Source organism: Eulemur rufifrons, chromosome 6, assembly GCF_041146395.1.
Source record: "Eulemur rufifrons isolate Redbay chromosome 6, OSU_ERuf_1, whole genome shotgun sequence".
Classification (NCBI taxonomy): Eukaryota; Metazoa; Chordata; class Mammalia; order Primates; family Lemuridae; genus Eulemur; species Eulemur rufifrons.
The window spans coordinates 39,951,343-39,971,309 of record NC_090988.1 but is presented as its reverse complement, the minus strand read 5'-3'; positions in this window follow the sequence as shown (position 1 = coordinate 39,971,309).

The following is a 19,967-nucleotide window of genomic DNA, read 5'->3' as shown; positions in this document are numbered from 1 at the left end:
GGTATGGAGGACTGCCCTTCTGACTCATTATGTCCTCGTTGCCCAGGATCTGTAAATAAAAAATTTTGAACATGTTTCCTATTGTGGTAGTGTATTGAATTTGTTCCTCTCATCAGAAGAACCCAGTGCTGCCCAGGCTAGGTTTTCCTGGGATGCTGGGAGAACACATGGTCAGGCTTCCATTGCCAGAGCAATGGTCAGGCAGGCATAAATTGGACACAAGTCAGACAAGAGCCACAAGGGCATCTGCCAGTATAAATGTTTCCCATGTGATGGGTTGACTGGTTGTAGGTCAGATAACTAGGCATTAAGTATCTTGTGAAAGACACACTGTAACACCCACGTCCAGCTCCCCTTTATTTCCCACTAGGGCAGAGTTGCTAACCACTAGAACCCCAATTTAGCTGGGGATTCTTAATACAGGGGGAATATAAATATTTATCTATTTATAGCAGCATTTATACAACAAATATTTTTAACTATTTAGTAAGGTCCTGGCACTCTGATTACAACAATGAGCAAAAGAGGTATGATACCTGTACATTCAGTTTGAATAATTAATTGATTACAACTTTGCTTGCTATCAATGAAAGTTATAAGCTCTTTTATCAACTCTTATAGAATTTTATTGGTAGCATTAATATTTCACTTATACTGATCAATACTATGGTTATTTGTCTTTTGTAAGAGATCTTGTCTTAAACTAACATACATCTCCCTAGGGTGGAAACTTGTCTAGACACATTTGGACATGTTTGGTGGGCTTAGGAGCAGCTGTACAGGAACTTTTGAGTATATTTTTGAAGATCCTTGAGAAAGATCATTTAGCTTAAGTATGTAGATAAACTCAGTTAAACACACAAACAACCAAACAAACATTAATTTATCCTTTGATACATTTTGGGGCATAGATTAGTATAACCACCAGGAAATACTAATTTTTTATTGATTTTTTTTTTTTGAGATATTGATTGAGGCATCTATTGTGGCTGGTTTGTTGCCAGGAAGTCAAAGCATATCATAAAGTGAGAAAGAGGGTCACTCTCCCATATCTTTTCAGAAGATAGTGTTTTCAGAACATTCTGTACTCCAGAGAATGGTCTGTCACAGCGTTATATGTTGGGCAGTAACTCAAGCAAACAGAAATGGTGTCCAGTGAGGGCCAGAAGTTTTTTTTTTTTTAATTGAAAGTGGCTCAATGACAGTTACTGGAGGCATTATTAGTACATTTGCCTTTTCCTTCCTCAGAAGGGACTGGCTAACTGGATGGTGGGGCATAGGAAGAGAGGGAGAACTTGGCTAATGCCAAGTAAATTTAGGGCTTATTCCTGAGTGCACATGAATTATTGTAGGAGATGGATCTTAATATCTTCTACCTGGTTTTGGGAAGCTTGTTTGGGAGCTAGAGCTTCTTGGTTAGGAAGTAGCAGGGACGAGAACCAGCAATTCTATGGGTATATGTATGGTTCTTAGTTCTCTTTCTTGATTGAGGTTCATGGATAGCAGCCACTGGGTATAATACCAATAAGAACAGCTTTTCTGTCTTCTACTACAGCATGTAATAGGTATTCAAATGATTATTGAGTGATTTTGCATGAAAAAAGGATCTATTATTTTATAAAGAATATAAGAAGTATATAGAAAATTTTTTAAAAAGTATAATTAATCAAATGTGAGAAGCTGAAACTTTTTGAGAGAAACAAATCCAGAAGCCAGCCTCCAGAGAAAACAAGGAAGTGAGTGACATAGTCTTCCTGAAAAACTACAGAATTATGTTATACTTGGCCTTACTTGAGATTTAAAATTGTGAATGGTGTAAAAAAACGAAACACTCCTTCTGTTTTATTCTAGGACATAATTTTAGACCATAGGTTCAGTAGACAGAAAGAGCTTATTTCAAATAAATTTAAACTAAAAAATAAATAACAACCTTTAAAACTAAAATTGGGCTGCTTAAATAAATCTTTATTCAGGTCCTTCTTTCAGGAAAAAAGTAGGGTGATTTGCAGGAGTTAGGGAGGTTAGGGAGCACAGAGAATGAAATTAGGTCTTTAATTAAGTGACTAGCAGTTAAATTCCATGCAATTTAGTAAAATACTTACTGAATGTTTGAAGCAAGGAAATTCTGTAATGAAAGCGGAAATGGCATTTACCAAGGCACTCTATGTGATCATGGTATTGTACTCCAAGAACCAGGAAAGTGGGATGAATTTGGGCATAAATTCATCAGTTAACTCACTCTATTGCTAGCAAAAAGACCTTCACAGAATATATTTCTATAAATGTCTTTGCTCACAAATAGTACAGTAATAGGATTTTCAGTATGCTCCTTTATAAACTGTGGCTTGGATTTTAATAGTTATCCCTGTCACCTGCTAAAAAGTATTTTAAAATAACCTGCTCCAAAAAAAAAATTTAAGAAGGACCTACTCTAAGAGGCACACAGTGATCAAAACTACATTAGTGAATGCCTAGTCGTTAATAAGTCATACTCCTCAACTCACCACCAGGACTAGTTTCTTGGATGTACAAACTGTGTGCTAGCATAGGGCTCTTTTTTTTTTTTTTTTTTTTTAAGAATGGCCCTGTACTTGATTTAAGGCTCAGATGTCTCCATCCTGAAGCTCTTAATAATTTCGAACTAGAGGCCCTGCACTTTTATTTTGTATTGGGCCCTGAATATTGGGTAGCTGGTCCTGCTCACCATTTAGCTTTGTAGTATCTCCCCAGATAGAAATAAGTATCTGTATACTCTCCTGAACTGCTAAGAATCATTAAAAAAAGAAAATAAAATAAACAAGAAATCTTGTTAAGATTAACAGTATATTGACGGTGATACTTCATTACATATTTTCACTTTGGGTTAGTATCAAAGAAATGTAATGACATTATGACCTCATGTTCTTAAAAAGGGGTTTTCCTCTTTTTTCTCTTCTCTTTCTTGCCCTACAAGTTCCCTTATTTATTTCTTTATTGCATTAGCTTTGCTTAAAGTGTATAAAATCCCATTTCATTACATTTTCATTTATGTAAAATATTTGTCATACTGAAAATACTGTATTGCTATTGAATTTTGAAAACTAAAGTGACTATGTTGAGAATTAAATAGTCTAAAATGTATTTTTTCTTCTTATTTTATAAAATGACAGCTTTTCAAGTGTAGAGTATTTGAATCAATTTTAAAATATCCCAGGGCTCTCTGTAGGGTCACAGTAGTCCTCTTCTTATTTCTAATCTCTTTTGAACCTCTCTAATTTGCACAGCTTTTGTATATTTTGAAATAATTTATATTATTTATATGTTACAATATTTGTATATATTGAAACAATATTAGCTTTATCATATTTTTAATTATAAAACTCCTATAGCAACAATAATTATACCTCATTTCCAATTTCTGTTTGACTACAACATAGTGATCACATACTCTTAGTAAAGAATTCTCACAGAGAGTACATATTGATGCTGTATTATAAATTAACTTTATTGTAACAAGCCAATTAAAGCAAGCTCCAATTTCTGCTCTAACAAGTAATGCAAATTATGCTCATAGGTTGATGGCTTAACTTTTAATTGTAACACCATCCTATCTCTTAGGGTAATCATAAGGTATGTGGATTCCATTCTTCTCCCCTTCTCTGGCTCCATCCTGCCCTGCCCCATATAGATCATTAATACTGACATTGAGTCTCACACTTCCTGAGGGGCCATTTCAGCTAGGCTTATTAGTTAATTGTTTCCACTTCACTTATTCTCTGTTTTCTCTTTACTGGCATTGCTAGGATATTTCTTCAGCTAGCTTGAATGTAGATTACAACAGATAGAATAAAATATTAAATAGAATCCTTGATCAGCAGCTAAAAGTAAAAATGTCTAAATACTTGAAGTCTATGAAATGAAGATTGGGCTAATTGATTTGTATGATTTACAATAGTGATAATTATTAATATGTTTGTGCTGAAGCATAACAGTCAAACACATTTTAAATCCTTAGCCTTGAAGATGTCAAAACTTTTGGGCCATCAGAATCTGATCTGTGGGTACTCTAAATTTATGAAACAAGAGATATATTTGCTCTATGTGAATTTTGCCTAGTTAAGCCTTTTTTAAATTATATCAGGCAGTTCCAATACCTGATATTTGTAGATCAGTCAATTTTAGGGGTTAAAACACTGTAGATGAGTGTTATATTGATATCTTAAGGGTATTATACATTTATTCTCATTTACTTTGACACAGATTAATTAGGTGTTTATAACTGTGGATCAATTATTTTCTAATCTATGTGGCCTGATACTTTTCCAGATTCCCATTAGGCAGACAGCAGAACACAGCCCTATTAACTGGGATTATCTGTAAGAAATCCATCCCATTTAAGTTTTTCATGTGTTATGGAGGTTTAGACTGAAGCTGTGAAAGCTCTGGAGAGGGTTCACATTTCACAGTACGTGGGGTTTATTTTGAAATATCATCATTAGACATAGTACCTTTCCATCTTCCTCTTCCTCTGTCTACTGGAGGATTTCTTCCTCCACAACACACCTCACTGTGCAATACCTGTCTCCCTGATTCTTTCCTTCTCCAAAAAAAGAATCATTTGTGATTTATCTATGAATTCCAAAATTCTCATCCTTTTATTTTATAGAACAATTTAGCAATAAACTTTTATTTTTACTTCAGTATGATTTAAGAAATTTCATCTCTCTCCACCTAATCAGATTATTCACATATCCTCAGAAACATAAATTTTCCTTTTAAGAAATCTCAAGTTGTTTAATAAGTTTCTAAATGAGTATTTTTTCTCATTTTGTATTTGTTAATTTCCTGTCTATGCATCTATCTATGTATCTATTTACCTCTTCATTTATTCATCTGAAAATCATTTGTCCTATGGCCAACTTGTTATCATTATCATAAAGTCTTTGAAATAATGTAATCTAATCAAACTCTCTCACTCTATGGATAGGAATGAGATGACATCTGGAGAAATTAAGTATTCTTCCCAGGTAACTAATATCAGGGCTGAAATTAAAACTTTTGTCTCTTGATTCTTGATTTTCCTAGATCTTGGTTGCTATTATTACCCATAACTTTGTTACTTCTATTAAATGATGATAATAATGAAGGCAGAGGGCTGAAAGAGACAGTTGTAATCCACATTCTTCCCTACCCTTAAAGTTTATGCTCAAGTCTAACTTTTGGCCTGAGTGCTCTCCATAAATCTCAACAGAGCTTTGTATCTTCCTTTCCAGTTCTCTAAATTTACTTAGTTACTCCAAAATATCTCTTTGTTAGCAGAGTTCCTGATCACAAACACCACCATCAATTATGCTTGATACAGCCAGCAAATCCTGCTATTAGAATGTCTTACCTAGGATACAATGACTGGCTCAGTTGCCAGTGGCCACTTGTTACCACAATATATTAATACCTTGCTCCATGCCACTGGACTAAACTTCACCACTGCAACTAGTATGAATAAATTGTGATTGATATGACTTTGTACCACTCTCTCAAGACTCAAATTCCTGAGTGGAAGTATCTGTTTGGCTGTGATTAGGTGACACATGATTTAAGCTGTGCTGTCCAAGGCTGTAGCAGCTAAAGGTGTGTGGCTATTGAGCTCTTAAATTGAAATAGGTTGTAAGTATGAAATATACACCAGATTTTGAAGACATAGTCCACAAAAAGAGAACATAATATATCTCAATAATTTTTATGTGGCTTGCATATGAAATGATAATATTTTGAATATATTGTATTAATATTTTAATATGTTATTTAATATTACTATAAAATCATATTAAGATTATTATTGCCTTTTCATTTTTTCCTTTTAAAAATGTGGTGTATAGAAAATTTAAAATTACATGTGTAGCTCACAGTTGTGGCTTGAGTTATATTTCTATCAGATAGTGCTGCTCTAGCACCCTCTTTTTTAAGGGAGATAATATCAACCCTCCTTGGAGGATTTTTCCACATAGGAAGAGGATTCACATCCATACACAGTCACTTAAGCCAATTTTTCTCATATTCTGGTTATCTCTTTCTTCATCTCTGGAACATGAAACATCGATATATAGGTTTTCTCATTTATATAAGTCTTTCAATGTGTATTCCAGATCTAGAACTTAACATATCCTCATTAAATATTTGCTGGATTTGTTAGCTTTACATCTGTACTTTTATAGAATTACTTAAATGTTTTGGAATCCATAATTGTGGTGAGGATAATTCAAATACTACACTAAAATGAACATTTATAATTTGAGCATTATTTCTGGATTTACAGTAGAATGTTGAGGAAGGAATGCCTGGTTTGCACTAGGCAGTTTCACCTATAATCTGATATGCTTGACAGTCTTATGCAGAAGGGCTTGTCATGCCCATTTTACAGATCAGTTAATGAAGAAGTTCACTAACTTCCTTAAAGTTGCTGTCTTAAATCCTTTTGTGCTGCCATAATAAAATACCACAGACTGAGTAAGTTATAAAGAATAGAAATTTATTTCTCATAGTTCTGGAGGCCAAAAGTCTAAGATCAAGACTCCAGCAGTTTTGGTTTCTGATGAGGTCTGTCTGCTTCCAAGATGGTACCTTGTTGCTGCATCTTTGGGAAGGGAAGAAAGCTTTGTCTTCACATGGCAGAGGGGATGGAAACTCACCCTTTCAAGCTCTCTTATAACCCATTCATGAGGGTGAAGGCCTCATGGCCTAATCACTTGCTAAAGGCCCCATCTCTTAATGCTGATTTATCAGGATTAAGTTTCAACATAAATTTTGGTGGGGACAAAGATGCAAACCACAGCAATTACATTACCCTTCAGTTGGCAAGATTAAAGTTTAAATCCAGTGTTGTCAGACTCCCTAGCTTAGGCCCCTTCCACTAAACTGTGTGCCCATAAGAATGGAATTTAAATCTCTGCTGTTCATTTTTTACCTTTTTTATGGCCACAACAGGTTACTTTTGAAGAAAAATTTATGTTCATTTGAAACACTACATGACTGTGCTAAAACTTTTGCTGAGCAACATTTCTTTTTTAGCAAATTAAATATATATAACCAGAAATGCTATGTCTTTAGTTTCCTTGTAAATTGATTTTATAATAGATTAAGGACAAAAGACAAAGAAAAATATAATTTATTTATTATTGAGCTTCTAATGCCTGACTATATCTTGAGATTTCTTGAAATTCTGGGAACCAGCTGTGTAATGAGCCTTGGCATAGTTTATTATTTTTTAAAGTCACTCACACCTGGTTGTATTTTCAAAGTATTGGGTTTTGTGGATTAATTTTTCACTAAAAGCACTTATGCCTAGTCAAATTTATTCTACTCTGAAGAAATTCCTAAGGTTCACAGTGAATATGGCATCATAGCAATGGTTTGTGTTCTGATTAAAGCAAATTATTTTTATATGACATCCATTTAAACAGTATAATATCCATTTCACATTCTGGAAGTAATTTTTAGTGAGTTTTTTTGCCATTTCCATTAATGATGAAGTAATGGAAGATGCCAATGGAGACTTAAACATTTCTGGATTCAAATTTCTCATTAACACAGCATTTTAAAGACAGATAGCACTAGGTCTGTCTGGTGAGGGGGATTTCTTACTTTGTCTATGAGATCACATTTCAGTGCTTGCAACACATAAGTATAGGCTTGTGCTCCTATAATAAATATTTTTTAAAAATTTAGACATTGTAAAACTAAAACCAGCATTTCCAAAAGTGTATTCCTTTACTTGTTAACAGTTTATGGTTTTGGGGGGTTTTTTTGTCCATAAAAAATCTCAATTGGCCTATTGTTTGTTTGAAACCTTTGTTTGCAAGTGACAAAACTCCAACTCAAACTGTTGTAACCAGGAGGGGAAGAGATCAACCAGGGACTCACAAGCCACAGCTCATTTCCTTTTTCTGTCTGTCTGGTCTTTGCTTGTCTTGTATTATGTCATCCACATTCTCTCAGGACAGTTTGTACACAATGGTGATAGCAATCTCCAAATTTATATTCTTGGTATTTATAACCAGCAAAGATAAAGGGCTCTTTCTCACCAACTCGAGGTAGAAAATGTGTTAAAGGACTTTGGTTGATCCAGCTTGGCTTATAGGCCCATTACTAGACCAATCCTTGTGCCAGAGAATGTAGAAATATATTCCCTCCCCTGTGTCCAGTGGGGAGAGAGTTGTAACTAGAAGTAATGTGTGGGAAAGTGGTGTTAGCAGACAAAACTAAAACAGGAGTCAGAACATTTGAACAGATTTCTGCACTGTAGGCCATCTCAGAGTCTCCCATATGCTAATATGAATCATGAATCTGTAGACGAGGAGGACATTTTATGCAATATTTTTTAAACATTTGAATACAGAATTATCTTAATGGAACATTTTGTGAGATTAATGTGTTATATGGTCACAGATTTACTCACAGAGCTTCTTCAGTTTGTGCTATTGATCTAACAGACTTCATAAACTCCCACTGATGAGTAGGGGGTCTGCCTCTGGTATATATTTATAGAGTGAAAGAGTATGTGAGTGTGGGTAACTTCAAATGCAATAAAAAATATCTCATATTTTTAAGCTATTTTAAAAGTTTTTAATAGCCTTTTTTGATAAGTCTGTCTTTCTGAGTGGAAGCTTCCATTAACTGAACTCCCTCCCCCTTCTCCTCAAGTTGGCCTCTGGAGGCATGGTTAAGGCTGGGGTTGTTTATGTGATCTCCTGGCAATGGGGTCTGTGCTTTTTTATCTCGATTATTACCAGCCTCTGCTATGAGATGTTTGTTCTGGCCCCTTAGTTCCTTTCACTGTGATTTGCTGAGGAGTGGCTGCTGGTGACCTTAGAATTTATTATTTGGCCCAACTAGGGCTTTTTGGCTGGCTTTTGCTAATTGCCTCTACCTAAGCTTTTGCTAGTTGTACACACTGAGATTTAAAATATCTTGCATTGAGTCCGTGACCCAAACTGTCTATTCCCTAATAAGAGGTCATTTTTCTCTTACCCTGGTCACTCCAAGGATCGTTAGTTCTTTACTCAGCTACTCTTCACATATTCCCCTCCCCCCATCACCTTGGGGCATATGGATAATTCTGGAACCTTTTGTCACTAGATTACTGAAGATATTTGAGGAGTGTAAACTCAAGATTTCTCTTTGCTTAACTACACTTACTGCTATTATCTACCCTGAAGCTTTATCCCCATGTTGGTACATCAGGAAAGCTTTTGACTTTGCCCTCAAATGACCTAACAAAGAAACAAAGAAACAAATGACCTATACTCACACCTCAACTAGGTGGACACGTTGACATACATGTATCTCTTTTTTGTTTCCACTAATGAACCCTTTCCTCTTCTCTCACTCCACCAGCTGTGAGGTACTTTCTTATTTTTCTTTTCTTTTCTTCTTATTTTCTTTTCTTCTCTTCTTTCCCTCCCTCCCTCCCTCCCTCCCTCCCTTCCTTCCTTCCTTCCTTCCTTCCTTTTCTTTCTTTTTCTTTCCCTCCCTTCGTCCCTTCCTCCCTTCCTTCCTTCCTTCCTTCCTTCACTTTTTATTGTTATATCATACTTGTGTATCTTTGGGGGGTAATGTGCTTATTTTGATGCATGTATACAATTATAATGATCAAATCAGGATAATTAGCATATCCATCACCTCAAACATCTTTTATCCACATTCTTTTTTTATTGAAATGCAATAGAAGTACATAGTTTTGGGGAATGTGTAATATTTTAATTCATATAATTTGTAAAGACCAAATCTGTATACATGGGGTATCCATCACCCTAAATATTTGTCTTGTATGCTAGAATCATTTGAATTCATGTCTTCTAGCTATTTTGAAATATACAATAGATTATTGTAAACTATAGTCACCCTACTGATCTAACACCAAATCTTATTTTTTCTATCAAACTATATATTTGTACCCATTAATCAACTTCTCTTCTTCCTTCCCTCCCCTCTACCCTTCTTGGCCTCTGCTAACCACCAATCTACTCTCTGTCTTCATGAGATTCACTTTTTTAGCTCCCACATGTGAATGAGAACATGTGATATTTTTCTTTCTGTGCTTGGCTTATTTCACTTAACATAATGGATGGAACTGCAGGTCAAACATTTATCTTTTCTTTGTGTTGGGAGCACTATAATTCTTTTCCAGTGATTTTGAAATATACACTAAATTATTAACTATAATTTTCTACTGCCAAATACTAGAACCTATTCCTTCTATCTAATTGTATTTTTGTACCTACTAATCAACCTCTTTTCATCCCTCCCACCCCCTTCCTTGCCCAGTCCCTGGTAATCATCATGCTACTTTCTACCTTCATGAGATCTACTTTTTTAAGCTTCCATATAGAAGTGAAAACATGCAATATTTGTATTTTTGGGCATGACTTATTTCACTTAACACTGTTACCTCCAGTTCCATCCATGTTGCTGCAAAAGACAGAATTTCAGTCATTTTATGGATGAGTAATATTTTATTATTTATATATGCCACATTTCCTTTATCCATTCTTCTCTTAGTGAATGCTTAGGTTGACTCAAATCTTGGCTATTGTGAATAATGCTATAATAAACGTGGGAGTGTGCTCTCATATATAAAATAAGCTTAAAAATTTAGGAATCCCTTTTCTCTCAGAGATTCTCATAAAAATGTTTATGTTCTATACATTTGTTTTGAGATTCATTTGGAAAAAATAACGAAGTCAACTTTCTGACTTGAGACTAAAGTAGGACCACTTACTTCAGCTCTAGGTAGAATCGATTCTCACCCTGAAGAGACCAATAATATTGACTCACTGGGTTGGAAGATACACAGCAATAGCAAATTTATACATTATGAAAGCAGATATGAAAATATTTCAAAAGAATATTATCATCACTGTAAATTTCTCATAGCATATACTTGGGGTATGCTGACCTAGTTCAACCTATTAATTAATGAGAAAAGATGGTCCAAGAGATATGCTTTGATTTTGCAATGTCAAACAAGCTTTTTGAGGGTCAAGGCTAGAACCCAAATCTCCCATTGCCAGATCATCTTGACTTCCACTTAACCTTATCTTTTAAATATAGTCCTTCATAAAATTTTGAATTATCAGTGTAATACCGATATTAACATCTCTGACCTTTCATAAAATTCCAACTGGGAAAAGATATGGAAAGGAACACAAAAGCTGAGAAGTCTCTTTCTCTAAATAATAATAGCTAATGATTTTAAAGTATTTGCGTGTAGATGCTGTTTTGTGTTCTGTTTATATTAACTCAATCATTTCTCACTCTCCAATGAAATAAGAACTATTACCCCACCTTTACAGATAAGGAAATTGAGGCACAGAGAGATTGAATAAGTTGCCATCTGTCATAGAGCAATAGAGTGATAAAACTGGAATTAAACCTGAGCAATCCTGTTCTAAAATCCATGCTTTGCACATTACACAACTGCTTCTTACAGACCTCTGGAGGAGCCATCTCAGACTTCCACTTGACTTGAGTTTTACATTTCTCGGGGATCTTCTGATCCAAAAGAAGGTGAAATAAACAATGACTATAATTAGTCCCTTTATTTAATTTTGGAAGCACTTCTAACAGCTCAGGTAGGGAACAAGTGAATTCTAAGTTCAGTATCATAAGACTTTTTTTTTTCATATCATGATCCAAGATTTAAGCTACTTTTAATAAAACTATATTTGGGAAATAGAAGATAATATAAAGGGATAAGTTCAACTGCTAAAAATAAATTCTCTCTTTCGTTATTAGTTTGTGATATTGTTTTAAATGCCCAATATCAATGTTTAGGAAAGCGTGCACATATTTTTCTGTTAAAAATTCTGATTAAACGTTTCACTTTTTTTCTTGTCACAGGAACCATTTCATTGAGTCTATAAATGCCATAATAAGCTCATTTTCTTTCCTACAGTATTAGTTCTCTCAAAGTGATCTGGCATCTGTAATTTATTAACCTTTTGATACAACATAAAGGAAAAAAATAGTAAATATTTTCAATTCCTGAGTACTGGGAATAGTGCATAGTAGGTTCTCAGTTATTGAAAAACTATACTCATCCTATTCAATTATTTTCTCTGTGTCTTCTATTTATAATAGTTAGGCTTATTTTTTAAATTTTCCATTATTTTTTCATTTTATAAACAATAACTAATTGTCTTTTTACTTAGTTGTCACCGACTTTTATGAACTTTCCATTCTGTGGTACTTGCTATTTTAGAATTAGCTATGCTATCATGGAAAGAGCATTGGCTTTTATTTCTAAATTGACATTTGTGTTCTATTTCTGCCACCACTGTGTGTCTTCAGGCAAGTCAATTCTCAGGGCATCAGTTTCATCATTAGTAACTTGGAGATGGTTATTTGTGCCTCACTGAGTTGTGTTTATATTAGAAGATTTGATATTTGTAAAGTCAGGTATGGAATAGGTGGTAATTTTCTTATGATCATATTTTCTATCATATCATAAGAATCTAATAATTGGTTCTAATAATCTAATAATTGAATCTAAGAATCTAATCTAAGAATCTAATAATTGAATCTAATAATCTATGTATAGAATGTATAATTCTATACATAAGATAGCTAAATAGGATATACAGTTGTGTAGTTTGCATGTCCAGTAAGTGAACCATTCTAGATAATGCAAGATGCCCACAGAGTAGAGATTAAGAGTCTGAGCTTTGAACCAAAATATCTGGGTTTGAATTTCAGCTCCTCCACTTATTAACTAGGTAATTTGGTGACAATTTACCAACTTTGTTTTCAAGGTTTTCAGCTGTAATGCTAGGATGATAATAGAATCTACTTCATAGAGTTGTGAAGAGCAAATAAGTTAAGAAAATGCTCAGAACAGTGGCACATAGTAAATACACCATAAATATTAGTTGTTATTTTACTATAATGAATGCTGCAGTAATTTAGACTGGAGAACCTTACCAGAGTAGTGTTGGTTAGGAATGTATTTTGGAGTAGGTGAGAATTTTGCTAGGCATTGATGGTTAGGCACTATTCAAATAGGTAGGAGGAACGAGAAAGGCATTTTAGAAGTGTGAGTAAACATGATTTGGCCACTGCCATTTTTTCTGATGTCAATTCATGCCATTTTCCCCCATCCTTCTACTTCAGCAACTCTGGCTTTTTTAATTCTCTGGATGCACCAAGGTTGCTCTCACCTCATATCCTTGGTACCTGCTGTTCCTTCTGTATTGATTGCTCTTCAGGCAGGTTTTCCCGTTGTTAGCTTTGCCTTGTCTTTCATTCCTCAACTTGAATGTCAACTCATCAGAGGCATTCCTTAACAAAACAAATTAAAATCGACACCACCTTCATCTTCCACCCTTCCAATGGACTGGTTTTCTTTCTTTCCTTTATGCCCTGTTTAATTTTTTATTTCTTTAATATTTTATGGAGGTAGGGGTAGCAGTTGAATTTTTAGAAAATTGACCCCTCAAGATTAATTAAAATTTTGGTTATGAGATAATAGTTAAAAGCATTGACTTGGCATCCAGGCATCCTGGTTTTGCCAATTTTTAGTTTTCTTCTATAGACCAAGTTATTTATCCACTCCATGTTTTATTTTTCTTCTCTATTATGTATATAATTATAGTAACTAACTTATTGTGTTGCTGTGAAAATTATACATTCTTAGGACAATGTGTGGGACATCTAATGCATTCAATAAATGTTGAAAGTCATTATTATTATTTTTTATTATCTATTCATACTCTCTAGAGTAAACTCTTTGAAGAACCTTATCTTCTTTGTTCTTTGCTATATTCCCAGAACCTAGAAAAGGGCCTGCCATGTAATAGGTGCCCAATAAATACTTGTTGAGCACATTAATAAAAGGAATGAGTGGTTTTTAATATATCAGAGATCAGGATAACTGACTACTGAATTTCGAGAGAATTGACTGGATTGTTTGTGAAGTCAGGTTCTTTGATATAGTCCGACTGATTATTTGTTCTGTGTTGATTGATACTGAGCCTCTGTAAACAAAACTAAGCTTACAGCTTGATTCACAGTGTGGCTTAGCCAAATATGTTTTAACATTGGATTTCTCAATTCCTAGAGTTTGATTATTGGCACCACTGCATATAAGTTGCTTGAATATTGTCAAGTTATTGAATCTTAGTAGAATAATGGTAAGAATTCCTACATAAAATTTATTGATAAGACTGTCCTTGTTCCAATGATTGGTACTTCTCTGAGGAGGCTTGAGTAAATCATTTCAGATAGAAAAAATATTCTGTTTTTAAATATGTACCATGAAAGGGATACCAAAACTTCTTTAAATTACTCAATCTAGTGCTTAATCATCCTTTTAGGAAATTCTTTCTTCTGCCTGGAGGTGGTTTTGGCGTATCCTTTATCAAGGAAGTGTTTGTTTAGTAGACCACCCTCCATGTGTATGCTCTGAGAATCCCCAAGAGAGGATTTTTGTAAATTCAGAGGGATCATGGTGTTTTTGAAATATAGAACCTTTTTCTAAGAGTGGAGGTGACCACATTCCCCTTAGCAAACATTTATCTTCCTCCATTATTGAATCTAGCATTTCCTATATGGAACCAAAATCCTCTTAAGGCAATTTAGACCAATTTCCTATGATGTATTTCATTAGGGATGGAGAACAACTAGCCAGCCACCACTTTCTATAAAAAAATTTTCATATGCTTTTAAGATAGCTTTAAATTTGCCATTCTTTTTCTAAGCAAACTCCAACTTTATTGGTGTTTACTCCCCAGTGCAGCCATCCCCTTTGGGCTTGTTTTTTGTTTTTTTTTTTTTTTTTGTCCTACCTATCAATCTAGATGTTTTTAATCCTCCAACATTACCCATTGTATCATTAACTAAATATAATTTTTGAGATTCTTATTCCTGTTTCCCACAGAATATAATGATAATTTAAAAAATGGCTTTTACTAAAATATTGTCCTTAGAGTTGTATTGCTTGAAGTACTTCTTGCTAGTTTTGGTGTTAGTATGCTAACACCAAATATAGCTTTCACAGTGGGTGTGAATGTTGTATTAAAATCACAATGCACAATTAATCATTCTTACCTGTAAATAGCAAGCACAGTAATTTAACACTTGCAAGTCTGAATGTTGACAACAGCTTTTATTACCTTCCATTATAATATTCCCCATGTAATCACTATTTTCTTATTGCTGGTACTATATGATCCAAAAATCATATGCAATTGCTTAAAATACCAAATGCTAAAATAATAGGTAGGTTTGTTACTAGAAAGAAAAAAATTGTGTGTGATAATTTTGCTCTATATCTTTTTTGTTGTTGGTATAATTTTTTCTATATGTTTTATAAATGAAACAAATAAGACCAAAAATGAAACAAGTAAGATTTTAAAAAAAAAAAGCGCATTTTAAATGTGCACCCAGAAGCATTCAAGCCACACATGGTTTAGGAACAGACACTAATACTGCATTCTTGCCATCCACATTTATCCTGAAGAATAATGCCCACTTCATAAAGGGACATGTGCTGAGCCCAGGGGCAAATTCCTAAGAAGGCATTCAATAGGACTATCCTTTATTTATTTCATCCACAATACACAAATAAATAGACCTTATTTTCATCTTTTAAGAACCCAACATTGGTGCTGAGTTCATTTGGTCTCTTGTGAATGGATTAGGAAGGCTTTGGATAAATGTTCCTCATGACTTTTATTCTTCTAGCCAACACAGAGATAAGTGGAATAAGAGCCTATTTCTAAACCCAGTTCTCCTGGCTCCTACTTCAATGTCTTTTCTCTCCCACCATACTGAGACAAATATAAGATGGTATTTTCATTTTATTTATGTCATAATCTTTTTTTAATTTTTATTTTATTTATTTATTTTTTTTTTGAGACAGAGTTTCGCTTTGTTGCCCGGGCTAGAGTGAGTGCCGTGGCATCAGCCTAGCTCACAGCAACCTCAAACTCCTCGGCTTAAGCGATCCTACTGCCTCAGCCTCCTGAGTAGCTGGGACTACAGGCATGCACCACCATGCCCAGCTAATTTTTTCTATACATATTTTTAGTTGACCAGATAATTTCTTTCTATTTTTAGTAGAGACGGGTTTTCGCTCTTGTTCAGGCTGATCTCAAACTCCTGACCTCGAGCGATCCACCCGCCTCGGCCTCCCAGAGTGCTAGGATTGCAGGCGTGAGCCACCATGCCCGGCCATAATCTTTTTTTTAAATGAGCCATATACAGCAAATACAGTTATATTTTTTCCTTTCCTTTTAGCATAATTTCTTCTCCAGATCACCTACTAATGGTGAAAACTTCATTTTCCTTATCTTTTCAGTGGAGATAATAATAATATACCACACTTGGGATATTTGATAATTAAATAAAATGATGCATATAAAGCATGTATACAAATGCCTTACATGCAATCAATATTCAGTAAATAATAGCTATTATTGATAAGGTGACTATATGACTTTCATCCAAATTGGGACACATACTAAACTGGTTGGGAGCTACTGGACAACAGATAAATATTGGAATTTTCTGGATACTCTGGATTGTATAATCATCCTAATATAGCTAGAATTATGAAATTGAAATCATTTATATTTATATGTGGGGTTTTAGTTTTGCTTTTTTCACTGAATGTTAACAGGTCAGCTATTTACATCCCCACAAACAATATTGAGGATTGACTATCTCAATTCTATTCAACAAGTATATATTGAGTATTTACTATGTTCTAGGACTCTTCTAAACCATGGGGATCCAGGAATGGACAAAACACTCTAAATTTCTTGCACTCTTACAGCTTACATAACACATTGAACTTTACATCTTTGTGTCAATGAATAAATTCAAGAATAAAAGAAATAGAGAAGGTACCTATAAATTTTAAGATTTTAAAGACAAATTAGCCAATTGCTATGTGTGGATTTGGATCCTGATTCAAACAAACACAATTAAAAAAAATCATTACTGAGATAACTGGAAATTTGAACACTAACTGGTTATTTGATGATATTACATAATTGTTAATTTTAGGTTTGATAATGCATTGCATTTATGGGTAAAAAAGAGACCTTATATTTTAGAGATACATACTAAAATAGTTTAAAATGAAATGATTTAAAGAAATTTGACTCAGTAAAATAGGGGAGATAGAAGAAAATGTGAGTAGAGATGAAACAAGAATGTATATGAGTTGATAATTGCTGAAGCTAGTTGATGACTTTAGCATTGGGGATGAATGGGAATGTTAGGATTCATGATATTTTGTTTATTTTTGTATAATTTGAAATTATCCATAAAATCAATTAAAATCATAATCATTAATTATTATTCAAAATGGTATCTAACTGCTGCTTTAATATTTTTCCTTTAATATCACTGAGGGTGAATAATTTTCTTAAATTAGCAGCCATTTATATTGATGCATTGAGAAAATATGTAGCAGCTATGTCATATATCAGTTTGCCTTATGCAACTTTGTATCTTATTTGCATGTTCTTATTTTGTAAAACAATGGTAAACAGTTTAGTTTTGTTTATTACTTAGAGTAAGATTCAAGAATATGTTTGGCAGCTATTGGATATACAACCTTGTGTGTCTGGGATAGCTTAGAACTGAGGGTACTCCCTTGTGTGTTCAAACTTTATATTTCTATCATAGTCTTCCTATGGGTGTGTATAGTAAGCCTTTTGTTTTTTTAAGATTTTCTAAATATAGTGCTGAGCAAGGAGTCTAGTGAGGGGCCAACTTTCAACAAGTTCCTGAGCATTATTGTATTATTTTTCCAGTTGGTTTATTAAGAAATTGCCTTTCAACAACCTTAAGATTTGTGCTTATACCTTTTTGGAACAAATTGTTCTCACTCATTGACTATTTCTACATGACACAAATATGGTAGAGATGATATAAGCCAGGCTATTCTGGTTACCCGAGATACCAATGTCTTATTTCTTTTTTCCAATAAGGAAATTTTGAGTTTAACAAAAGTTATTTTAATCACCATTTTAATAAAACCGTAGAATTAATTTCAGGACTGAGAAGTGTACTAGTTCAACATGTCTTATCTGTTCTCCTAAACAAGCAGCAACTTATGAACTTGTGGCAGGCAAGATGGAACTAAGGCATAGTCATTGGCACATGAACTTGAGAGGGAAGCAAATATGGATATTTTCCTAGAGAACAATGGAAATAAAAGTTTGAATAGACTATGACACTTGATTGTAAATATAAAGAAGATAATAAAAGGGGAAGAAATAGATATTGAGAAGCAAAACCGAAGTTGTGGACACCAAATAAGGAGGACACTTTCTGTTTGGAAAGAGACAGGAAAATACATGTAATAATTCAATTGAAATAAATAATCTGTTCTTCCATTCAGAGTTTGATGTTTTTCTCTCTCTCTGTTTATGAAGAAGGGAGAATGAAATTTGTCAATAGGAAAGAGTTGCTATTCATAAAAGTAATAATGGTAACCATTTATTGAGTTCTTAGTATTGTAACAGAGTGAATGGCCTGAAAAAATGGCAAAAAATTATATTTTCTGTCTCTTTAAAACATCCTTCATTCCTTTTTGAGAACTAAAACTTGCATCCCTGCCTCAAGCCAGTGATTGGGAAGAGCAAGTTAAGTCTTTTGTTCTTTGTGTTACAGGAGTTAGTTCAGTTATCCAGGCTGATGCCAGCCCCTCAGGTGGGCCCATGTGGGGCTTTGTCTTTGGCAGAGATGAGACAGATTAGAATCATTAAAACAGTAGCCTAGGCCAGGCGAGGTGGCTCACGCCTGTAATCCTAGCACTCTGGGAGGCTGAGGCAGGTGGATCATTTGAGCTCAGGAGTTCGAGACTCGCCTGAGCAAGAGTGAGACCTCCTCTCTATTAAAAATAGAAAGAAATTATCTGGACAACTAAAAATATATATAGAAAAAATTAGCCGGGCATGGTGGTGCATGCCTGTAGTCCCAGCCACTTGGGAAGCTGAGGCAGGAGGATAGCTTGAGCCCAGGAGTTTGAGGTTGCTGTGAGCTAGGCCAATGCCACGGCACTCTAGCCTGGGCAACGAAGTGAGACTCTGTCTAAAAAAAACCAAAAACAAAAAAAACAGTAGCCTAGAACTGAGGGCACTCCCTTTAAAAGCTATGTATTTCTGCTAATGTTCAGGAAAATTTGGATTTTTTTTTTGAGATGAGAGTCTACCATTTTTTCTCCTTTGCTGGCAAAGTAATAAACTTCTCTTTCTTCCTCCTCAAACTATTTGTTCTCATTCTTCTGATGCAGCCTCAAGGAGAAGTGCTGAGCTTTCGGTAACAGTATGAGTCAAAATTATGTTAAAAGTTTGTCCTTAATTTTCTACTACAATTCCCATTCCTCAGGAGGTAATTACTAGACTTAGCCAGGACACCTACAGTTCTGTCTTTGTCTTTTCCTTCTGTCTTCCCAGAGCCCAAAGATGAACCAGAGGTGCCAGTCTAGGGTTCTTTTGAGTCTTTTCTGAGCATGTATCCATCTCTAGTCATGCATGTGGCCCTCTGGTTTCCTAGTAGATGCAGAAGCCCTTCAATACCCTCAGTCCCCAATGTTTTTCCTCCTTGGCCTCTTTCTTCCTAGGCTCTTAGGTCTGTCTGCTACTTTCCTCATCTGCTATCCCTTGTCCTAAATGGCTGTGGGTAGTGTATATTTTTATAGACTTTTAAAAAAACATTGCCCAAGAGGCTATTTCAGCCCTGAGAGAGTTCCCAGTGGGGAAAAAATTAAACAAGCTTCTGAACCCATCCCTCAGTGAAACACCAGACAGGTCAAAGTGTGCAACCACAATTAACCACATGTCTTTGAGAACCGTGTCCATTTTGCCCCAGCAAGTCACATCAGGAAAGCAGGTTAGTGTCTAACAGCTGCTTCCAAGCTGGGGAATGGAGCATGGTAGGCTGGTAAGCAAAAATGCCAGACATTCACTAACTTTAATCTT